This window comes from Amblyomma maculatum, chromosome 8, assembly GCF_055883805.1.
Source record: "Amblyomma maculatum isolate TAMU_Amacu chromosome 8, ASM5588380v1, whole genome shotgun sequence".
Classification (NCBI taxonomy): Eukaryota; Metazoa; Arthropoda; class Arachnida; order Ixodida; family Ixodidae; genus Amblyomma; species Amblyomma maculatum.
The window spans coordinates 47,155,621-47,176,980 of record NC_139351.1 but is presented as its reverse complement, the minus strand read 5'-3'; the positions used below and the strand labels follow the sequence as shown (position 1 = coordinate 47,176,980).

The 21,360-nt window shown below is 45.3% G+C and overlaps 1 long non-coding RNA gene across 1 annotated transcript; it reads right to left on the bottom strand.

The window, feature by feature from the left end:
- Positions 1 to 1,131: 1,131 nt before the first annotated feature.
- On the bottom strand, positions 1,132 to 20,359 carry LOC146181107 (uncharacterized). Its single transcript, XR_014700409.1, has 3 exons — positions 20,127 to 20,359; positions 16,069 to 16,119; positions 1,132 to 1,755 (listed from the first exon to the last, which is right to left on the bottom strand). It is a non-coding gene; the product is annotated as an uncharacterized LOC146181107 (long non-coding RNA).
- Positions 20,360 to 21,360: the final 1,001 nt, after the last annotated feature.

The following is a 21,360-nucleotide window of genomic DNA, read 5'->3' as shown; positions in this document are numbered from 1 at the left end:
TATCTTTAGCAAATACATTTGTGTCGTATGGCATTCAAATGGCGTCACAGCGTGCGTGAACGTGTGAAATCGGTGCCTTGTACAGCACTTTGGCTTATTCCGATCTAGCCTGGTCGAATGGACGGGTCACATAGCCATAGATTTTGTCGACCCGTAAAACGTATTTGTTGCTTAAAAACGGATACGATTTCATCGATCGGCAAGAAAATAAACGTAGTAATGACAGGTTTCTTAGTGACGGACATGGTAGTTCATCAGAGCCTGTGTGAACCACGAACCAACAGGCCACAGCACAAGGCCGCACATATTAAGCGAGGATTTAGAGCTGTTTTAGAGAAATAGGCGGCTGAGCTGCGCATGTTTTGATGGAAAGTGGTAACAGCAAGTTGTTATATAAGTAAAATGATTCAAACATGAAGAAATAGATTTCTGAGAGCTCGACCTAAGTAATATCCGTGGTGACAGAAAGATTGAGACAGCGAGAGGACTTTAAGAGGAAATAATGGAGAGGAATTAACAGTTAAGCGTAGAGGGCATAGATTTCATAAAATCAATATTAACAAAGTCTTTACAGAGATGTGACCCGCACTCGCGAGTGTCCTAGTGCTGTGTTCTTTGTCGTGCGAGTAAGCCCCAAGAGCTTACTTCTGCGCCCAGAGCTATCTATCAGTCGGTTCTGTACCGAAGAGAAATGTCCACCCCGAAAGGTTTTGACCACGCCTTGTAGACGCCGTTCATGAATTGCATCATAGAGTTAGCCACATCGAGAGTGAACTGCGTGAGATACAGTAATGGCAGTAAACAGACGTGCGTGTTGAGCAACTCATAGGGACGCACACTATGTCCGTCATGTGACAAGTCGGTTGGCACAGTTGCAGCTCCACTGCAACCTGTTCCTTTTTTGAAAAGCTTTTGACAAAAGTCGCGTTTGACATCGGGAGATCGTGCAACCAATATCTTGCTGACTGTCGCTTCGCAATCACACTTCTGAGAAACCGGAAAAAGTGGTATAAGGAGCCCTTTGCAAGCATCGTAAAAACTATAGCAGTGAAGGCGTTTTTGCTTCGATTGTTTGCTCGTTTGATTTTAACAGCACGATGGTCGACGATAGAGTACACAGAGACGGAGCGCTGACAGACAGCTGATTTTATTTTCAGAAATAAGCAGATATATGCAGGACTCGATGCGTGAAACTAAGTGCAGTGCGCCGGAACCGAATCTCCTAATTCTTTTTTCGCCTGGCCAAAAATGCCAGCTCTTCCTTAGAAAGGGTAAGGCGCTAATTCAAGTTCTGGGAATCCCTTCGCTTCATTTGTCTCTATGGTTACAGGGTCTTTATTTTTGCTGCAAGTCCTGCACTTCTAGAACAGGGATCTGCATCTTATTATGCGTTTTATTGTATTTGAGGCAGATAAGTGGCAGGTTTAGTTCTTTCGAATAACCCAAATCCTTATTATATCCTCTTAACCTCTCAGTCAGATATACTGGAAGAAGGCAGGTATAGTTGGCTTGGAATTTTGGTTACCATTAGCTAGGACCCGTCTAATATGTATTGTATTTAAAAACTGAAGCTTACATTCCTTACAATTTTCATATTTTGCTCGTCAAATTACAGAAGCATAAAAATGTATTGGCGATTACACGACTCGGAAGACGGCGAGAGCATGGAGCCTGCTTGCCAGGCTTTGATTTCTGTGGCCGTCAAGCTCCCGGCAACTTGGTGGCGTAAATCTGTATCCGCCATATGACGAAACACTGCGCAGAGAAAGGGAAAAAATAAAGCTCACATTGCGGTTGCCGCAGTGAGGACTGGTATTTAGCTCATGCAATTGACGTCTTTAATTTTTCGATGTAAAACAACTCAGATTGTAGCATACAAAGACACCTAGGCTTAGGGACTTGTTTCTCCCTACTACTACCTCTATTATTTGAACTGCTAGAAAGGAGAAAAACACAGAAGAAGCCGCTAAGCACACTTTGCTATAAGGAAATGAGACAGAGTTCAACTAGTGCTTTCAGACTGGGCTTATTTCAGCACCATTATTTGCTTGGTGGTAAGCAAACCTCATTGCTATACAACAATACCCTTCTGATGCTCACTCGATACCTTTAGCTTAAAAACTGAGATACGCTTCACATAGTGTTTGCTAGTGAGCATCACTTCACTCGGATCAAAGGGTCCTCAATGCATGGTAAACTGCTTCATATGACACAGCTGCAACTTTGCGGCGCTCAACAGCTCCAGCTTTAAGGTTATTTAAACGAATACCGCATGAAACGATGACGCAGACATAGGAGAAGAAAGGATGGCAATAACATGCGCTGATTTTTCGAACTAATTATGACACACCAACTAGCCCAGCTTTATGTCTAGATATAAGGAGTTGAGATGCACTTGAACTAGTGCTTTCGGACTAGGCACAACATCGTCCCTTTGATCAAACTCTCCTAACTTCCTAGTCAGCCTCATACATTATCCACAGCGGAAAACATTCGTCTTTTAACAGCCCTCGCTGTATGAAAATCTACAGGTGCCTTCGGTATGGGCACTGAACTTCTTTCTTGGTTTTTTCTTTTTCTAAAAGTACCACCTTTGACATCCACTCTGCGTTACATGTATGGTCATGTCACTCCGGACCAAATCTTGCCACGGGCTCGTAGTAGCTCTCGATGTAGAACTTAATCCCGAGGTGACTAATTCAAACCTGTGAATGAAGGTCGCTGCACTGGACCTTTAACCATTTATATTGAGAGCTAGAAGCCTGCTGGCAAAATTAGCCTCCAACGGATATTGTTTAGAATAAAATATTAAATCTCGACGCTGCCAACTGGCGTTTATAATAATTGTGTTGCAGGTGAAATAAGGAAGAACATTGTTTAAAATATTCTGTAGGATTTAGAAAATAACATATAACGAAGCACATAAATACTCGGACTTTTACTAAAATGAAGGGCTGCTCAGGTATTTAAAGAAACCAGCAATTTAGATTTCGAAGACGCATTAGCCCGAAGAGGTCCTTTAAAAAGTTTGTTTTACTCATACCTGCCAATGTAGACAACGTACTCCTAGAATAAGGGCATGCAGTTTACCCTGTTCGTGAATTGGTCCTTAACAGAAAAAGTATGGGGGACAGTTAGGTTCCGTCTTTAAGGATATGACGCGATATGACGCGATAGCTTAGGAGCCCACATATGAAGTTTTGAATGCAACCTTCAGACGCACGCCAGTGGTATGCGTCTTAATAGTTTACGAATAAACCTGTTTAAGTTTTGAGATTAGATGCATGGTTTTCCGGAAAAGAACACACCTATACGCATTAGGCCTAAGTTGATGTAAGAATGCAGCTTAAGGAGCTGGAGCTTGGCCAGTTCCTTGTGCAGTGGTAAACGGTTATTTGCTTGTAAAAATAATCAAATATGAAGTGTAACGATATTTGCCAGCCACACGGTATCTCGTACCAAATCTCCATATGCCGCTTAATTGGGATGGAGCAAAAACGGGATCGTGAGGAACAGAAAGAGAAATATATGATGTGAGGGGCAGAAAAGAACAGAGCAGGTTAAAGAAAAGGAAGGTACATACACTACAATACAAGCAGCAATATGCTTTTGAGGCCCGTCCGTAGTACTCTGAATCTATTGAAGCACTCGGCACTATTGTGGAGGCCCACCAGCTGTTGCTAAGGGCTACGATAATTGCGAGCGGGATCAGTTAATGATTTTTCTGAAGTTCGTGGAAGGACTGGTAATTACTGCTTGGGCGCAAATTTCACATTACGCAGATAATGCTCAATGGCGCTCTCAATGTAGAAGGGCCTCAAATGTACATATTTTGCACTTTATTGCTTCTATTTTTTAGCCTTGACAGGTCTCATGCTCTAAAGAAGGCGTCGATTAACCCTCGCCTGAATCATCATCTTTTAAAATATGTTAAAAGGCGTTTGTAGCAAGACATTGTAGGCTAGTTTTTCATACTGAAATTCTTTTTTAATATTTTTTTTTGCATACGTAAATCAAAATATTCACAGAGCTCCCCACTTAAGGCTAGAATATTCACTGCTAAAGTTTCCTTTTCTCAGAAAATGTTTTTTTTTTTGTTTTCAATTCAAGCCTATCTACAGGTGTTAGCAAAAAAAACTTCAAAAATAATTTCACGATTTGCTTGAACATTTTGATAATAGTGCGTTACATAATTACAATATGCGAAATATTATTTCTCACATAATAACCACAGTGCCATAGATGGCAATACATAGGGGGAAGAAGGTGTGAGGGGAGTTTCACCGAAAGAGGAAAATATGCAGGTGATTTGCGATCTCTACCTAATATCTGATAACGCAAAATTCAGTCTAGGCCCGATGCTGCTGCCCCCGAATATCGGCCTTTAGCTCTGCTACTTAGAGTTGCAGGGAAAACGTATCGATTGCACAGCTGTGTAATATATGTTTAGATGACAAATTTTGCCTGCGATGTAGTACAACTTTAATCTGAATTGGCCGAAGTCAAATTCAGTAGATATCCATCATGATCGACATAGTAGCAATAAACACAAATACAGCGTGTTCAAGATAACATTAGCTAAGTGTTAAAAAATCAAACATGTGGGGTAGGCCTGAGAGACATCTAGTATACACCTGCCGACCATCTGGCTTGCCAGAGGCATTTTGTACTATTGTGCAAATGAATAATTAGGATCATATTTCTGATTTTTTAGCTATTTCTTTTATAAAATAAATGTAGTTTTCAGTGTGGTAGAGCAGCTTGTGAAGCACCCATTCCATTTGTTTCGGATCAAAATAGCCGGACGTGTATCTTTAATAAAAATTTGTAAAATAGCCGCGAATTACAAAAAAAAAAAAAATATCACGTGAATGGCGCATTCACGAGCCACAATAAGGCTGCTCTCAAACGAGGCTTCAGTGAACGAAAGCTGCTGTGGCCGTGGCACCACGGCCCCAATGCAGCGGCAGGCCAATATGTCATAGACGGTTTCCTCGTCCGCTGCAAGTGGCCGGTGCACGTGATGGCGCTAGTTACTATAGTTAGATAGCTAGATGGTGCAATCATCGACAACATATCAGCCTACTGCTGTATCTAGGCTATTGAGCTCCGGCCGCAGCTAATTTCGTTCACTCAAACCACGGTTGAGAGCACCACAATCATCGCACGCGATTGATTCAATCACGGGATATATTTTGCATTTCGCGGGCTTTCTTTGCAGCTCGAAAGAAAGATGCGCGCAATGCTTTATGTATCGGAAATAAAAGAAGGTTGTCATTGATTGTCTAAATTTGATACAAAATTATACAAAATTGCCCTAATTGCTCATTAGTTAATTGTAAAATAAAAAAATTGCCTGTGGTGCGCCAGATGGTTGGCAGCTGTATACAAGTGGTTTCTCTTCCCTACCTCAAATTTTCTCATCTTTTAACAGTTGGCTAAATGTAGCTTGCATACCCGAGTGTTCCAGCTAACTTGGACTAAGGGATAAAAATTTTAAATGTTTGAGATAGCCCTAGAAGATCATTTGCATACAGCTGCCGACCATCTTTTGCACCACAGGAACGGGTTTGTTTCGGAAATAATTTATTATTTCATTATGCTATTTGCTCAAATTCCTAATATTGATTTTAAACATCCAATGTGATTTGCAAAATTGGAGAGCACCTTAAGAAACTCATTAAGGTGGCAGTTTGGACTTGTTAGTAACACATGCCAAACAAAAGTAGCGCAGATAAAGGAAGCGAAAAGAAAAGAGACAAAGATGCGCTAACCCCAAGCTGTTTAGTTTGAACCGCGGAGCGGTCAATATAGATGAAGTGGCGATACTTTGCGCGGGCGCAGGAGGCAAATAGTTTCAATAGTTTCTTGGATAATTTAGTTCCTTACGAGACAGCCCAACGAGATAGCCCGAGTTCCTTATGATATATCGATGGTTTCGCGATGCACACGTCACCTAAGCTCTCTATGACTTCTGCTTCAATGATTTCTCGGGTAAGTTTGCAAGAATTAGTAGCTGTAACATTGCATGCTTCATAGGTAGGTGCACAATCTTGACATTTTCTGCAGTGGACGTCAAGAAAAACACCTTTCTTTCTTTACATTGTAACGATGGTCACGAAGACGTTCATTCAAGCAGCTTCCTCTTGTCCTATGTATTTTTTCCACTTGCCAGTGGTATGCTGTGCACAACATATTTCATACATTCAACGAACTTTGTAACATATCTCCTGATACACCACTCTTTTTTCGCAGTCAGGTCGACTTGCATTTCAGGAGCTGAAAACACGAGTTTGACATGGGCGTTGTTCAATCTTCAGAAACCCCCATTACATTTATTCGGCATAATGATCTTCTCACATGTATTCCTTTTCCGAGCTCCAAAGAAACCCCGCCAATTGCAAAAACAATTCCGTGATTAGGGAATTCGCACAGTACGGCTTGCCTGCTCTCAACAATGACGTGAGAGACCAAAATCAGCTGCGGTCGTCGCTACCAGTGGCAGGCCAATATGTCTGCGGTCGTTTCTTCGCCCGCGTGAGCCAGTCGGCCCATGTGAAAGTGCAAGTTGCAGATAGTGCGTCCATCTGGATGAGCGGGCTGCAGCCATCGCCAACTTAGAGTCTAACGTTCAAATGGGGCCATCGAAACACTGCCGGCCGTAGGCGATTTGGTTCACTAAATCAGAGCAGCACAGCCGTGGCTCGTAAATGCATTTGTAACTTGATTTCTTTTTGCATTTCGCGAGCTGCTTTGAAGCTTGAAAAAAAAATGCGAATTTGTATATCGAAATAAATGAAATGGGGGTTTCTGAAAATGGTCTCCAACTTTCCAAATCAATGTCCATAGTCAATATTAGGCAAATTACAAAAATAATCTTAAAAACTGTTATTTATTTGCAGAACAGAAGATTGCTTCTGGTGCGCAAGACGGCTGGCAGCTGTATGTAGCTGGTTTACCTGGCTATCTCAAGTATTACGTTTTTCTTTGTAACCCTTGATCCAAGTCAGCTAGGTCACCCGGTATATATATATATATATATATATATATATAATATATATATATATATACATATATAAAGTATTTGTAGCCCTGTATGGCAATTCATCTTTCACATGGGTGAACGTGGTGCTTCATCTTCATCCTGCTCTCTCTTGTAGATACCCATCGTCATCGCTGAGTGTGGTTCGCGACAGTGTGTGACCAGGGCTTCAGATCTGCAATAAAATCTAATCCGCCAAGCCCGACCTTACACGTGGTGGAGATGCGCCATGATTTCCCAACTGCTTCTTCCCCTGCATCTACCTTTAGCTCCGTTCTGGCCGTCGTTTCAGCCCGACCACCATTGTCATGACTCAAGAGGGCCACTCCGCTGTTCTGGTTTCTTCCAACTCCACCCCAGCTCCCCTTGCCACTTGGACTGTGAGCAGCCGTCAGCGCGATCTGCAGATGTTCGCCGGTCTCCGCGTCGATGACTCTGATGACTGGCTCGACAGCTACGACTCGGCCAGTTCTTTCAACCGTTGGGGCGATTTTCTTAAGCTGAATTGTGTCCTTTTACTTGACGGATGTGGCCAAAACGTGGTTCCTAAACCATGGATCGACGATTCCAGACTGGACTACTTTCAGACAAAAGTTACGCCATTATTTCTACGCTCCTACTGTTCGCACAGAATTCGCCAAGAAGAAGCTAGATGCCCGACTTGAGCGGTCAAATGAGACTTATTCTTCTGATATTGAAGAGATTCTCGCACTTATTCGGCGCATAAATGACACCATGCCAGAGGCCGAGCGAGTTCGGCATGTCCCTAAAGGTATAGGGCCACTCACCTTTAAAGCCCTGGCCGTGCCGAACGCTACCAGCATCGACGCCATCATTCGGCTTACCAACGCCTGGACGAACTACAGTCAATACGCCTGCATCCTGATCCCATTTTCTTTGGTTCCACTGCCGATTCCAACCTCCGTGCGCTTCTCCGCGGATTATTTTGTGAAGAGCTCTTGGCTCAATGTAATTTGTACAGCTCTGCATCTGAGCTACATCCTTCAACTGCTGGCCTGCGTAGCATTGTCAAAGAAGAGCTGGCCTCTATCACTTCTTCCCCAGCAACAATGACCGCTCCTACCACCTGTCATGTGCCAACTCACGCCCAGGTCACGTCCTTGACGCCTGCATTTGGAGAGTATACGCCACCGGCGCCTACCACGGCTCATGTCGCCGCATTGACACCAGCTGCCACGGCGGAGACATACTACTCCACCTGGCGCCCAGCTCGCCCTGCTTGTTATTACTCCTGGTACCGAGGCCATATTTCCCGTTTCTGTCGTCGCAGGCTCCAAAATGAACGCTGCGGCCACGACCTATTTGACAGACTACCCTCCTCGCTTCTCCGGCTTTAACCACCGTTGATTCCATGATTATCCCCGACGTTCATCACCCCCGCCAAAAAGCCCCGCTCCGCCTGGTGGTTACAGGCCTCCAAGACGCTATTCTCCTTCGTCTTTTCGCCGCTCGACCTCGCCGCTGCGCCAAGCTTTTCTGACGCCCCTCCCTTCCTATCAGAAATCTGACCACTGCGAACTGAACTCTTCGGCCATCCTTAAAATCCTCCAGGACGTTCCCCCAATATGATTTTATTTTGGGTTGAAGGTTTATCTCTTGAGGGTTTGATTGATACGGGCGCCGCTATTTCTGTGATACAAACTGACTTGTGCTCCCGCTTGCGAAAAGTAAAAACGCCTTACGATCAACCTGAACTCCGTGAGCTAATGGTGCAATCATTCGGCCTTCTGCTAAGTGCACTGTGCGAGTTTTTGTTGACGGTGTGCGCCACCATGTACAATTTGCCATGATGTCGCTGTGCGCTCATCCAATTATTTTAGGCTGGAATTTGCTGTCTGCAGCATCAGCCAGCATTTTGTGTCGTTACAGGATCATCTATGTGAACGAGAGCGATTATCTTCTGAACCTCCCGAGCCCCGTCATCGCCTGCTTGCCGCTACTAACTCAGTGTTGCCCCTTGGATGCGAACAACTTGTCGAGCTTACTTCTACTGACATTGATAACGGGGACGTGCTAATCGTGCCTTCTGATCGCCATCTAACCCGCGAAATCTCGTTACCACAATGTGTTGTTAGGTTTGAGGACTTCCCTTCCCTGCTTTCAACACTTCCCCGCTTCCAGTTCCCTTCCCTCTTCCCCGCTTTCAACACTTTCCCAGAGCCCATTGTTCTGACTAAAGGGAAATGTTTTCCTTGTGCCCTGGACATTCAACCGGTGTCCCTCACCGCCCATACCGCCCCCTTTTTCTCACCAGCAGCTTCTTCCGGTGCCTCTCTCTGTGTTCTTTTTGGCACCATCAATCCTGACCTTCCAGCGTCTGACCGCCAAGCTTTGCAGGAATTACTTAGGAAACAGCAAGCCTCCTTTAACGTCACTTTTCTGACCTTGGGCCGAAATTATGCTGCACAGCACCGCATCATCACAGAAGGTACTTCTATTGTTAGCCACCGCCAATGCCATGTTTCCTTATCAGAATTTAAAATCATAGAAGATAATGTGACTGATATGCTCCGACGAGACATTATTCTGCCCTCAGCTAGCCCCTGGTCATCTCCGGTCGTTTTGGTAAAACAAAAATGGGTCGATGAGTTTTTGTGTTGACTACCGAGCACCTAACAAAGTCCCTCGCAAAGATGTTTATCCTATATATGCCACGAATTGACGACTCCTTCGACTGTCTTCAGGTCGCCGAATATTTCTCCACTTTGGATTTGCGTTCCGGTTACTGGCGGATTCCGATGCACCAAGCCGACAAAGAAAAAAACTGCATTCGCTACTATACAGATGGGTTTTACGAATTCAATGTCATGCCTTTTCGACTCTGAAATGCCCCGCTACGTTTGAGCGCATGGACGACACTTTTCTTAGAGAACTGAAGTGGAAAACATGCTTGTACTAACTGGACCACACGGTTATCTTCTCTTTGACTTTTCCTATCATTTATTCCCCCTTGAACAAGTGTAATTGCGCCAAGAAAGAAATCAAGATCCTGGGCCAACTCGTCAGTCACGATGGCATTCGACCCGACCCTGACAAGCTTGCTGCAGTTTTGAAATACGCACAGCCTCAGCGCACTAAGGATATAAGCAGTTTCCTTACCCTATCTTCATAATTTCACCGTTTCTATCGCAACTTCGCTACCACTACTGCACAACTACACCACCCTAATGCTCACCGTACTAATTTCAATTGGTCCAAGGAATGCGAGAAAGCTTTTCACGCCCCGAAGAATGTCCTCCCTTCTTACCCTGTTCTCGCTCACTTCGACGACACTGCTGGCTCTATTCTCCGCACCGATTTCAGCCGCCTTGGTATCGGCGCCGTAATTCTGCAGCGCGATACCGCTTCTCCGGAGAAGGTAATTGCCTTTGCCTATCGAACTCTAACACCAGCGGAGCGGTACTACACCATCACTGAGCAAGAGCGCACCGCCCTTGTTTGGGCAATTCAGAAATTCCGCTGCTACCTCACTGCCGCCATTTCCCCACTGTTGCCGATCACCACGCTCTGTGTTGGTTCTCCACCCTCATTAATTTGACTGGACGCCTGGGCCATTTGATTCTGCATTTGCAGGAATACACCTTCAATGCCACATGTAAATCAGGTCGCAAACATCGAGATGCCGATGCTCTTTCTCGTTGCCCGCTTCCAGAATCGCCACCTAGTGCTTCTTCGCACCTTCCTGCGTGCACCCTCGACATCCCAATATCGGCCAGGGCTCCAACCATCACCAGTGTTCCTCCGGCCGCTGCCCCAGATCACTACACGATTATTTCCCACCAGCGAGCAGATTCCTACTGCCGTTATCTAATCGACCTTCTTAACGGCTCTTCTCACCTTCTTACCGCTATGATGAGCAGGGAACTAAAGGAAGGTAAAAACTTGACAATGGCGTGCTCTCCCGTTATATTTATTGCTCTGAAGGCATCCATTGGGTACCCATTATCCCGAGTGCGCTTCGCACCCATGTCCTTGCGGCTATTAACGATCATGCTACAAACGGGCACTTACGCTTTCATAAAACTTACAACCGCGTGTAAACCCGTTTCTTCTGGCGTGGCAAAATACGTCGCCTCTTGTCTGCCATGCCATTGCCGCAAACAGCCAACTTCATCTCCTGCTAGCATACTACATCCTCTACCTTGCTCTGCTACTCCTTTAGCCGTTGTTGGGATAGACGTATACGGGCCGCTTCCATTGTCCGCACGAAATAATCGTTGGATGGTCACCGCCGTCGACCATCTAACACGCTACGCTGAGACCGCTACCCTGCCTAATGGCTCAGCACCTGAGGTCGCGACCTTCTTTTTGGAATCCCTTGTACTTCGCCATGGGGCCCCTGCAGTGCTTCTCAGTGACCGCGGTCGGACATTTATGTCTACGATTGTAGCCGAAGTTTTTGAGGTCTCAACCACACATTACAAATTGACCTCCAGCTATCACCCGCAGACCAATGGGTTGACTCAGCGTTCTACCGCTCACTTTCTGACATGCTGTTATGTACGTTGGCCAGGACCACCGAAACTGGGACGTATTACTTCCTTTTGTTACGTTGACCTACAATATGGCCGTACAGCGTACCACATGTTACTCCCTGTTTTTCCTCGTTTACGCCGTTCTCCTACTGCCCTTCTTAATTCCTCTTTTCTTTCTAAACATGCCAGTTCCTCATCATATCTTCCGGACCTCTTCATTTCCCGAGGGGCCAGATTTCGCTGGCTTGCTCGTTTCAACACAGAAGCCAGCCAGGAAGACCGCAAGTGCCGCTATGATGCGACCCACGCCAATTTTCCTTCGGTCCCGGTGACGAGGTGTTACTTTAGACACCATTACGCACTCCTGGCCTTTGTGACAAGTTCCAGCGTCGTTACATTGGTCCTCACTCAGTTCTTGTAAAAAACCTCCCCGGTCAACTACCGCGTCTCTCCTGTTTACCCTCCTCCGGGCAGTCATTACCGTGGCACTGATATTGTTCACGTTTCACGCATGAAGCCTTTTATTCGGCGCAATGCTGCTGATTAATTGCGGCCAGGCGGACCGCTTCAACAGTGCGGGCAAAATAGTGTGAGCACTGAATGGCGCTTCATCTTTGACACGGGCGAACGTGCTGCTTCATCTTCATCCTGCATTCTCTTGTAGATAACTATCGTCATTGCGATGTGTGGATCGCTACAGTGTGCGACCAGGGCTTCAGACCTGCAATAAAACCTGATCCTCCAACGCCGACCTTACGGTATGTACAGTCGAGCACAAAATAAAATGCACCATGCCTCGGATTGAACCACGCGGGTCGGTGCGATCTAGTGGAAGCTCTGCCTGCCAGTAGACCCCAGGTAGCACAAAGTGGGCTATGAAGGGTGGGCCCCGGTGGGCCCGATGTAGGCAATGCAGGACAGCCCCGGTGGGCTCAATGTGGGTGCTGCAAGAGGGGCCGACGTAGGCCCGAAGAGGGCTGTCGACAAAGCCCCAATTGGCCCCACTAGGGGCCGATGCAGGCAGCCCTAGCGGGGCTGCCCACATTTTTCCGGCATTGTTAAAAGGGCACATCCCGCCAACTCCCCGCGATGGTCCTACTTTGGACCGATTTGGGCAGCCGCTTTGGAGGAACATTTTTTTTTTATTTCAGTTAGCCCCTCAGAAAATGACATAGGACCAATGCGGGTTCTATAGCGCTAGCCGCACTTGGGCTTGCCCACATTATTCTCATAGGGGTCCGACGTAGGAAATTGATGGAAAGTCCTAGTCCAAGTTTTCCCAATCAATATTTGTGCACATAATTAAGTAATTACTTTATACATGTCTGCACTTTCTAAACAGCCACAATATTAAATTTTACAATAATTCTTAACATTCATCTAGCCGAAATGACTTCATGTACATCTTGTTCAGGCTATGGAGATGTGTGTTCTGAACAGTAATATTGTACTGCGAGTTGCAGGCTGTCCAAAGCAACCACATAAGAGGCAGCAGTTAGCAATCAGTTTGTTTTAGTATATGTAGCGCAATTTGCACGAGTGCGAGAACTAAAGCCATGTAAATTTCTAATCAACTAAACGTGGCCACAACTGTTATACAAATCATCTATAACAGTAATTTAGGGCAACATCTAATGCAAATAAAAGTTGGAAACAATGATTACGCAATTGCACGCACGCCTTCTAGCCCCATTGCGGCCGATGTGGGACCTACAGCGGTTTTGTGTGGGCAGCCCCAATTGGGCTGGGTGTTGGTTTTGAACCTAAAGCCCACTTTCTATTGCACGTGCCTTCAAATTCCCCACAAGGGACCAATTTTGGTATCATGCGGGCCCTCCCGCCTTCCAGCCCTATTACGGCCCATGTGGGATATAAAGCAGTTTTATGTGGGCAGCCCCAATTGGGCTGGACGTTGTTTTTGAACCTAGCGCCCACCTGCTGTTGCACGGGCCTTCAAAGCCCCCACAAAGGACCCATTTTGGCACCATGCGGGCACGCCCGCCTTCCAGCCCCATTACAGCCTATGTGGGACCTAAAGCGGTTTAGCTAAGGCTGCCTCATTTGGGCTTCACGAGGGCTTGCCCAAATTGAGCCCTTATTCATATTTCACCTGCCCTCAAGTAAACTACAAGGGGCCGATTTGGGCAGCATGTGGGTATGTCCGTTTTCTTGCCCCACTACGGCCGATGTTGGTCCCACAAAGATTTAATGGGGGCGGCCTCACTTCGGATCTATGAGGGCTTTCCCACAAAAAGCCCACATTTAGGTTGGATTGCCCTCAAATATCCGGCAAGGGACCCTTGTGGTCTGGATGCAGGAATGTGCTCTGCATTAGCCCAAGAAACGCCGCTATGGGACCCATGCAGGCGGAGCAGGGGCAAGCCCAAATGGGGCTTGCCCACATTTGCCCCATCGGGGACCGATGCAGGTTTTATGATGGTTGCCCCAGCCCCACTTGCCTACATCGGACCCACTGGGGCCCCACATTCAGTGCTACCTGGGACCTTTTCTTGAACACCAGTTTAACTCGCAGCATCTCCAAACTGCTAGCTCCTGTTCGATGCGCTGTAATGATAGCAGGTAGCGTGAGATGACGCAGATAGAGGCACCGCGGATATACGCTGCCAGCATGGCTTACCCTTCGCGACTGTATTTCGCGTTTAGCCTCTACGGCAGCTGACTACTGCCGAATATGTGCCGCCAACGGCAGCTTCATTGTTTTCAGACACGAGAAAACAATCACGCATAGCAGCCAGCCCAATGGTTTGGCTGTTCCCTGTTAGGTTTGGAATTCTCAATATGAACGCACGTACAATTACCGTCACTGTCAGTTCTAGACGCATGCTCTCTTTCGCTGCAGGAGTTTTAAGCTCTAGATTCTTGCACTGCTTTCTCAAATTAGAGCTCAACTCCGCGTTATTGTTTACCTCTGGAACGTGGAGCGCTGCACACCTTTCTAGCCCTATGCGCCCATCTTGACACTCTACCACCGATCGCTACAAATTATCAGGCGTTTCCAAGAAAAAGTGGCTTGCCGTCGCCTTCAAGCTTTTTGTTGGGTTGCCAGTGTGCCGTGCAAGCGTAGCTTGAGTGAGAGCTCATAAGTATTATCTTTCTTCCTTTACAAGTGAATATCGACGCCCAGATTAACATGCAGCGCCCAATTTCAAAAAGGCAACTTTGGCTGATCTCAGCGATACGCGTGGACTACCTCATTGCAGGAGAGCAATGTACTCATGTTTTGCTTATTTTTTAAATGCACACACGGCTACCACCCACTGTGATCAACCCTTCATGCACTGCTTTTGTTGCACTCGTATTATATGGCGACGCTAAGGACGGCAACCAAGCGGTCATTAGGAGTAACTGAGAAACCTTTTACGAGGTACACTTCGCATGCTGCATAATCAGCAAACTATGGAGCCTTATGTACTCAATTCTGGTGAAGTCCGTCGAGGCACTGACTCATACAAGCTTTGAGAACTGCATTGCATTGGGACATAATTACTGCGCGATCACACTGAAACGGCTGGCCAGCTATAAATGTATTATTGTGTTTTTCTCTTGCATATAAGCCATCGTCTATGCAGGACGCGAGTTTGTGAAAGCCCCCTTATCGTGATTGAACAAAGTGCGGCGCAGAATGATGGCAGTTGTAAGTGCCGGCTGGAGTCAAGGGAGCATTCCGCACCGCGTGATCATGCTCGTATTCTTTAAAGGAAGGAAAGAGATGTTATGCTGCGGCTCCGCTGCCATCTGCTCTGTGCACTGCAAGTAACTGGCCATGATGAAGCGACCGGATTCAAGTTTTCATTCTGTATTCAGCATTTTTCATCTTGTTTACATGAGCGCAGGCAGTGCGACTGCCGGTGCAACTAAGACGATAGTCTTCGGCGTGTAAGCAGAGCCCGTACAACGATCACAGAAGTCAAGCCATTCGGAGAGTTCAACAGCAGCGGCGGCTATGGCAGCGTCATCGCGCTCTAATCGCTATGGACACAATCGCTAATCGCACACAAAGTGAATCTAAACGAATTGGATAGGCAGCGATGTAATTGGGAGTAAACGGTGGCGTAGACTTCTCGAGTAAAATTTGTCGGTCTAGTTGGTTCATAGTTCAATGCAATAAAAAGCTGCGCTAATAAGACACGGACGAAGGAAAGGTAGGACGCACACAAACGCAGGAAGCGCTTGGTTTGTGTGCGTCCTACCTTTCTTCGTCCGTGTCTCATTAGCGCAGCTTTTTATTGCGTAGACTTCTCGACACCAGGCAGCGTTTCTCCTAGATGGCGCTGACGTTTGGTTTTCAATCAAAGCCTGTACACGTACTACCTGTACACACATTAGACTCAAAGCGCAAAGTGGTGCACACTAGCGCAATAGCAGCGACAATCAGGTAAACGTATACTGTTCAATACCCTTGAAGGCGGAGAGTGAGTTCTGCTTAGGTTTTCGCACGAAACGAATAATTTACCCGGAGGTGAATATATTTGGGAATGGTATATATCATAGTATAATGAAGTTACTTACGTCAACGAAGATTTGGAGCATAAAATTTCCAAGTGTTGCGCTTAACCTTTGCTGCACAAAAACAAGAAAAAAAAGATATTGTATATGTCGACATGAATTATTAAGTAAATGATCGTCAGTTATAACACAAACAACACTCTGTTCGCTAAATTGAAAATTGGGGCAACACTCATTGTTCAGAAATGTTACATTTTGTTTCATTCATTTTGTTATGTCTACAAGTGTCAGCGCTCAGATCAAGCGTGTTGGAAAAGTATTTTTCTTTTTTCTATTTATTGAAATCTGCTCTTCACCCACTCCCCGCGCCAGCTAAGTACAGTTTCATTATCCATTATCATTATCTCTCCTTCATTTTCTCAACGCCTGCCTCTGCTCAGAGGGACCGTTCAATGACCCCGCAAGAAGAACATGCAACGCAAACTAGACGTACTCTTGTAAAACATGGCAGCGCAAACGAGGTGGCGATGCGACAGAAGGCACCTAGCTGACTGGACAAGCGCTCAACCACGAACTCTTATTAAAATGCTGGCCACAGTTCATACAAAAAGGTTATCACGTTCCCAGCTATCAGAAACAATCTTGACATCTAATTAAGCAAAAAACCAATTCCATTTATCACTCGATATCAGATAGCATGAGCTAGCTCGTGGGCGCTTTTTCAAATGCGGTAAATAAAAATCTTTAGTAAAAAGCGGAAAAGCGGAAATGTTTTCCGTTTTGGAGCAACGCCCAGGAGGCAGAAACATAGACACTGTATTTGTACTGTCTTGGAAGTGCACAGCTTTTATGTTGAACTGGAGATTGCCAACTCATTGCCAATATTGGACAATTATTTGGGCTACCTTCATTGCTTCTGTCTGGTCTCCACTCACGAATGTAATGGCTTGCGAGAACGTTTCTGCAGTCTCGTTGGCGTATTAGTTAAAATTGGGTGATTGCGCAGATAGACAAACACATGAAGGAACGAAGTGACAGCTCTGTCGTGTCACTTCGTTTCTTCCTGTGTTTGTCTGCGCTATAATCCACTTTCATGTAATGGGCATTTTGCTGAACTGGACGTCATGATGGTTTTTGATAACTGGGCGCGTGACGGCTCTCTGCGTAAACGGAGGCCTGGGTTTCAATGAAACGCTCTTAGCGCCTGTCCTGTCTTCTTTTGATTGCCAGTTTCTTTCGCTCAGTCACTTTCTAGTAGCCTCTTTGCTGAGCTTGACCAGAGAGCAGGGTTGGGTTTTCAGCGAGAGTTGGAGGCCTCATCATCATCATCATCCTGGCTATACCCAATGCAGGGCGAAGACCTCTCTCATATTTCTGCAATTCACCCGGTTCTGTGCTAGCTGCATCCACTTGACCCCTGCGAAATTCTTAACCTCATCCGCTCACCTAACGTTCTGCCGCCCCCTGCTACACTTTCCTTCCCTTGGAATCCAGTTTGTTACCCTAAGCGACCATCGGTTATCCTCTCTTTGCACTACATGTCCTGCCCATGCCCATTTAGTCTACCTAATTTCCACTAAAATGTCAGTAACTTGAGTTATTCCTCTGACACACTCTGCACGCTTCCTATCTCTTAATATTACCCTTACCATTTTTCGGTTCATAGCTTTCTGGGTTGTCCTCAACTTAAGTAGAACCATATTGGTTAGCCTCCCCGTTTCAGCCCCGTAGGTGAGTACAGGTAAGAGGCAACTGTTGTATACTTTCCTCTTGAGCGATACCGGTAAGCTGCTAGTCATAATCTGCGAGTGCTTGCCAAATGCGCTCCATCCCAATCTTATTGTTATTTCCTTTTCATGGTCCGAATCTGCAGTTACTCCCTGTCCTAAGTAGACATATTCGCCTGCTACTTCCAGTGCCTCTCTGCCTAACGTAAACAGCTGTTCCTCCTAGAGGCTGTTGAACATTACCTTAGTTACCTGCATATTGATTTTTAAGCCTACCTTTCTAATTTTCCTGTCTTGGTCACCAATCATTATTTGCAGTTCATCCCCCGAGTTACTTAGCAAGGCAATGTCATCAGCAAATCGCAGATTACTGAGGTATTCTTCATTTACCCTTATCGCTAAGTGCCCCCATTCCAAGACTCTGAATACTTCGTGTAAGCAAGCTGTGAATAGTACTGGGAGATCGTGTCTCCTTGCCTAACACCTTTGTTTATGGGGTCCCTATATATATATCTTCCAGCACTTTCACGTACGGCTCGTCTACCCCCTGATTTCGCAATGCCTGCATCAAGTTTCAACTGAGTCAAATGCTTTTCGCAATCAATGAATGCTATGTATAGGGCTGGTTATATTCCGAGCATTTTTCTATCAACTCGTTGATGGTATGGATATGATTGATAGTAGAGTACCGTTTTCGAAAACCTGCTTTATCCTTTGCTTGATTGCAGTCTAAGGTTGTCCTGATTCTATTAGCGATTACCTTAGTAAATACCTTATACGTAACAGACAGTAAGCTTATTGGTCTGTAAGTTTTATTGTCCTTAGAGTCCCCTTTCTTATGTATGAGGATAATGTTGCATTCTTCCATGGTTCCGGTACCGTCGATCACATCAGGCACTGCGTATACAGGGTGCCCCCCCCCCCCTTTAACAAATCTGTAGTTGTCTGATCCTCTCCTGTTGAGTTCCCCCTTTTCAGAGTTTCTAATGCTTTCTTGACCTAGTCCTTCGTCACTGGTGGAACGTCTGACTGTTTTTTCCTACCGCAATCACATTACGGTCCTGACTACTTTGGCTGCTGTAGAGAGTTCTATGCAGCTGTAGAGAGCTGTATAGAACTCCTCGGCTACTTTGACTATCTTGTCCGTATTCGTGATGACGTTGCCCGCTTTGTCCCTTATCGTATACATCTGGTTTTTGCCTATGCCCAATTTTTTCTTTACCGCTTTAAGGCTTCCTTCACTCTTTACAGCATGCTCAATTTTCTCCATGTTATACTTCCTTATATCGGCAACCTCGCGCTTATTGATTAGCTTTGATATCTCTGCCAGTTCTATCTGGTCGGTTGGATTGGAAGCTTTCATACCCTGGTGTTTTTTAATCAAATATTTCGTCTCCTTAGACAGCTTAGCGGTACCCTCTCTAACTATCCTACCGCCTACTTCTACAGCGCACTCAGTAATGTTATCTCTGAAATTATTGGTCATTGCTTCTAGGGTAATATCGCCATCCTCAGAGCTGAATGTCTGTTCCGTAGCGAGATCCTGAACTCGTCTGCCCTCCCCCTCACCGCTAATCCGTTGATGGGTTTCTTTCTCTCCAATCTGTTGCGTTCCTTCTTCAGATTTAGGCTAATTCGGGACCTCACCATCCTGTGGTCACTGCATCGCACTTTTCCGATTACTTCTACATCTTGCATAATGGCGGGGGTTGAACACAGTATGAAGTCAATTTCATTTTTAGTCTCCGTTAGGACTTTTCCATGTCCATTTCCGGTTCTTCCGTTTGCTGAAGAAGGTATTCATGATTCTTCAGTTATTGCGCTCTGCAAACTCAACTAGTAACTCCCCCCTGCTATTCCTTGAACCAATGCCATAGTCACCTACTGCATGGTCTCCTGCCTGCTTTTTCCGTACCTTGACATTGAAGTCACTCATTAGTATAGAATACTGCGTCTTTACTTTTCGCACTTTTTTCACTTTTACTTTACTTTTCCTTTACATTTACTCTTGAAGGCCTCATGGCGCCCTTAAGGAATCAAATAGACTTGATAGATGGAGGAAGTGGTTTTTTTGATCTGCCGCAAATTTTTATCTTAAGACATGCCACAAGTATTCTGCTAATCGCCAACGAAAAGCTGCTTAACTGTTACCGCTTGCAAGGATGGCATAAAAACAATGCTTACTCGTGGCCAGATGCCCCAAATTCTATATCATTATTGGAAAGGCAAGGATTGACGCTTGCGGCCACATGGAACCATTGCCAATATATAACCCTTAGTTACATTCGCTAAAACGCAATGCATGGCATAAGCTGTACGAGCTATATTATGAGATCGATCGCATGATTGCTTGTAGTGTTCTTCGTTCAGTTCTACGGAAATAGCTCAGCGTACCTTTAAGTGTTTTATTTCCGGAGCTGAAGGTTCGTCTTTTGGAGTCTCTTCCGGTGTAGCTGCAAACGGTATAAACTGTGGGAAAAATAGCACAGCGCTATTGGCAATACTGCTATTTTATTCATAACAAAGCATTAATAGGCATTGACGGTGCCGCAATTCTCGCCAAACATGCGGCCTGTGTGACACTATTAGTTGGCGACCTCAGGACTCATCATACCAAGTGCAGTAGGGTGAAGTACATAAAGGCAGTCATTATTAATACATAGTTACGATGGTTAGTCGTAAGTGATGTATAGTTATGTCAATATAGACTGATACTGATTAATATTCATTAATAGAAAATATCATTATGACCACAATTACCTATAGGTAATTGGTGAATATTGAGATATTCGGCGTCACTAAATATTCCTCTTTAATGAGCTAAATATTTAAAGTTTATTACAAGAATTATTAATGATTATATGTGATGTCATCAATCTATGACTGCATAGCAAACATCTTATGAAGTCGCAAATACCACCAGCCAATATGCATTGGGTTGTGTCCACATTGCGCATGCTTGAGCCGAAGAGAGGTGACCGAGGGAAGCGGGAAAAGCGTCTGCCGGCATCACATGCGCCAGGCATGAACGGAGGTTCTGCATATAGAACGCCGGTGCACTTTTAAGTATTCAACGAAATTCTGGTTGTGTTCGATGCAACGCTAGATCGTCCACACCCAAAGCTTTCGCTAGAAACTCAGCTCATATCCGTTCAACCCATTTAGCATGTGCAGAACACAATTCTGCTTCCATCCGCAGTGAAGCAGAACCACTCCGGTGCTTGCTCCGTAGACAACCGTCAGAGGAGTGAAATGTCTATAATGACGTGTATACTTTACATATATTAACATAAGACATATGCAGAGATAACTTATGTGCTACAAATAGTTGAATTTGATTAGGCCTGCGTAATGTAGTGTGCTATAATATAAAATAAGCGTGTTTAGAGCACCGGATCTGTGCCCTTTTTGTTAGAGCTAGGTGAAATACACTCAGTACACAGGATTTAGGCTCGAACTAAGAGACGGAATGGCAACGAAATCTGAAAGAAAACTGGGCAAAAGTTTAGGGGAAGTCCTAGTTCGGAAGTCAACGTTTCGATAAAAAGCAATTGGCTTCCTTTGAAAGATTGGCTAGAACCTTTGCTTACACGTTGGCTTACGAGCTGAGGTTTGGCCTCAAGCTTTG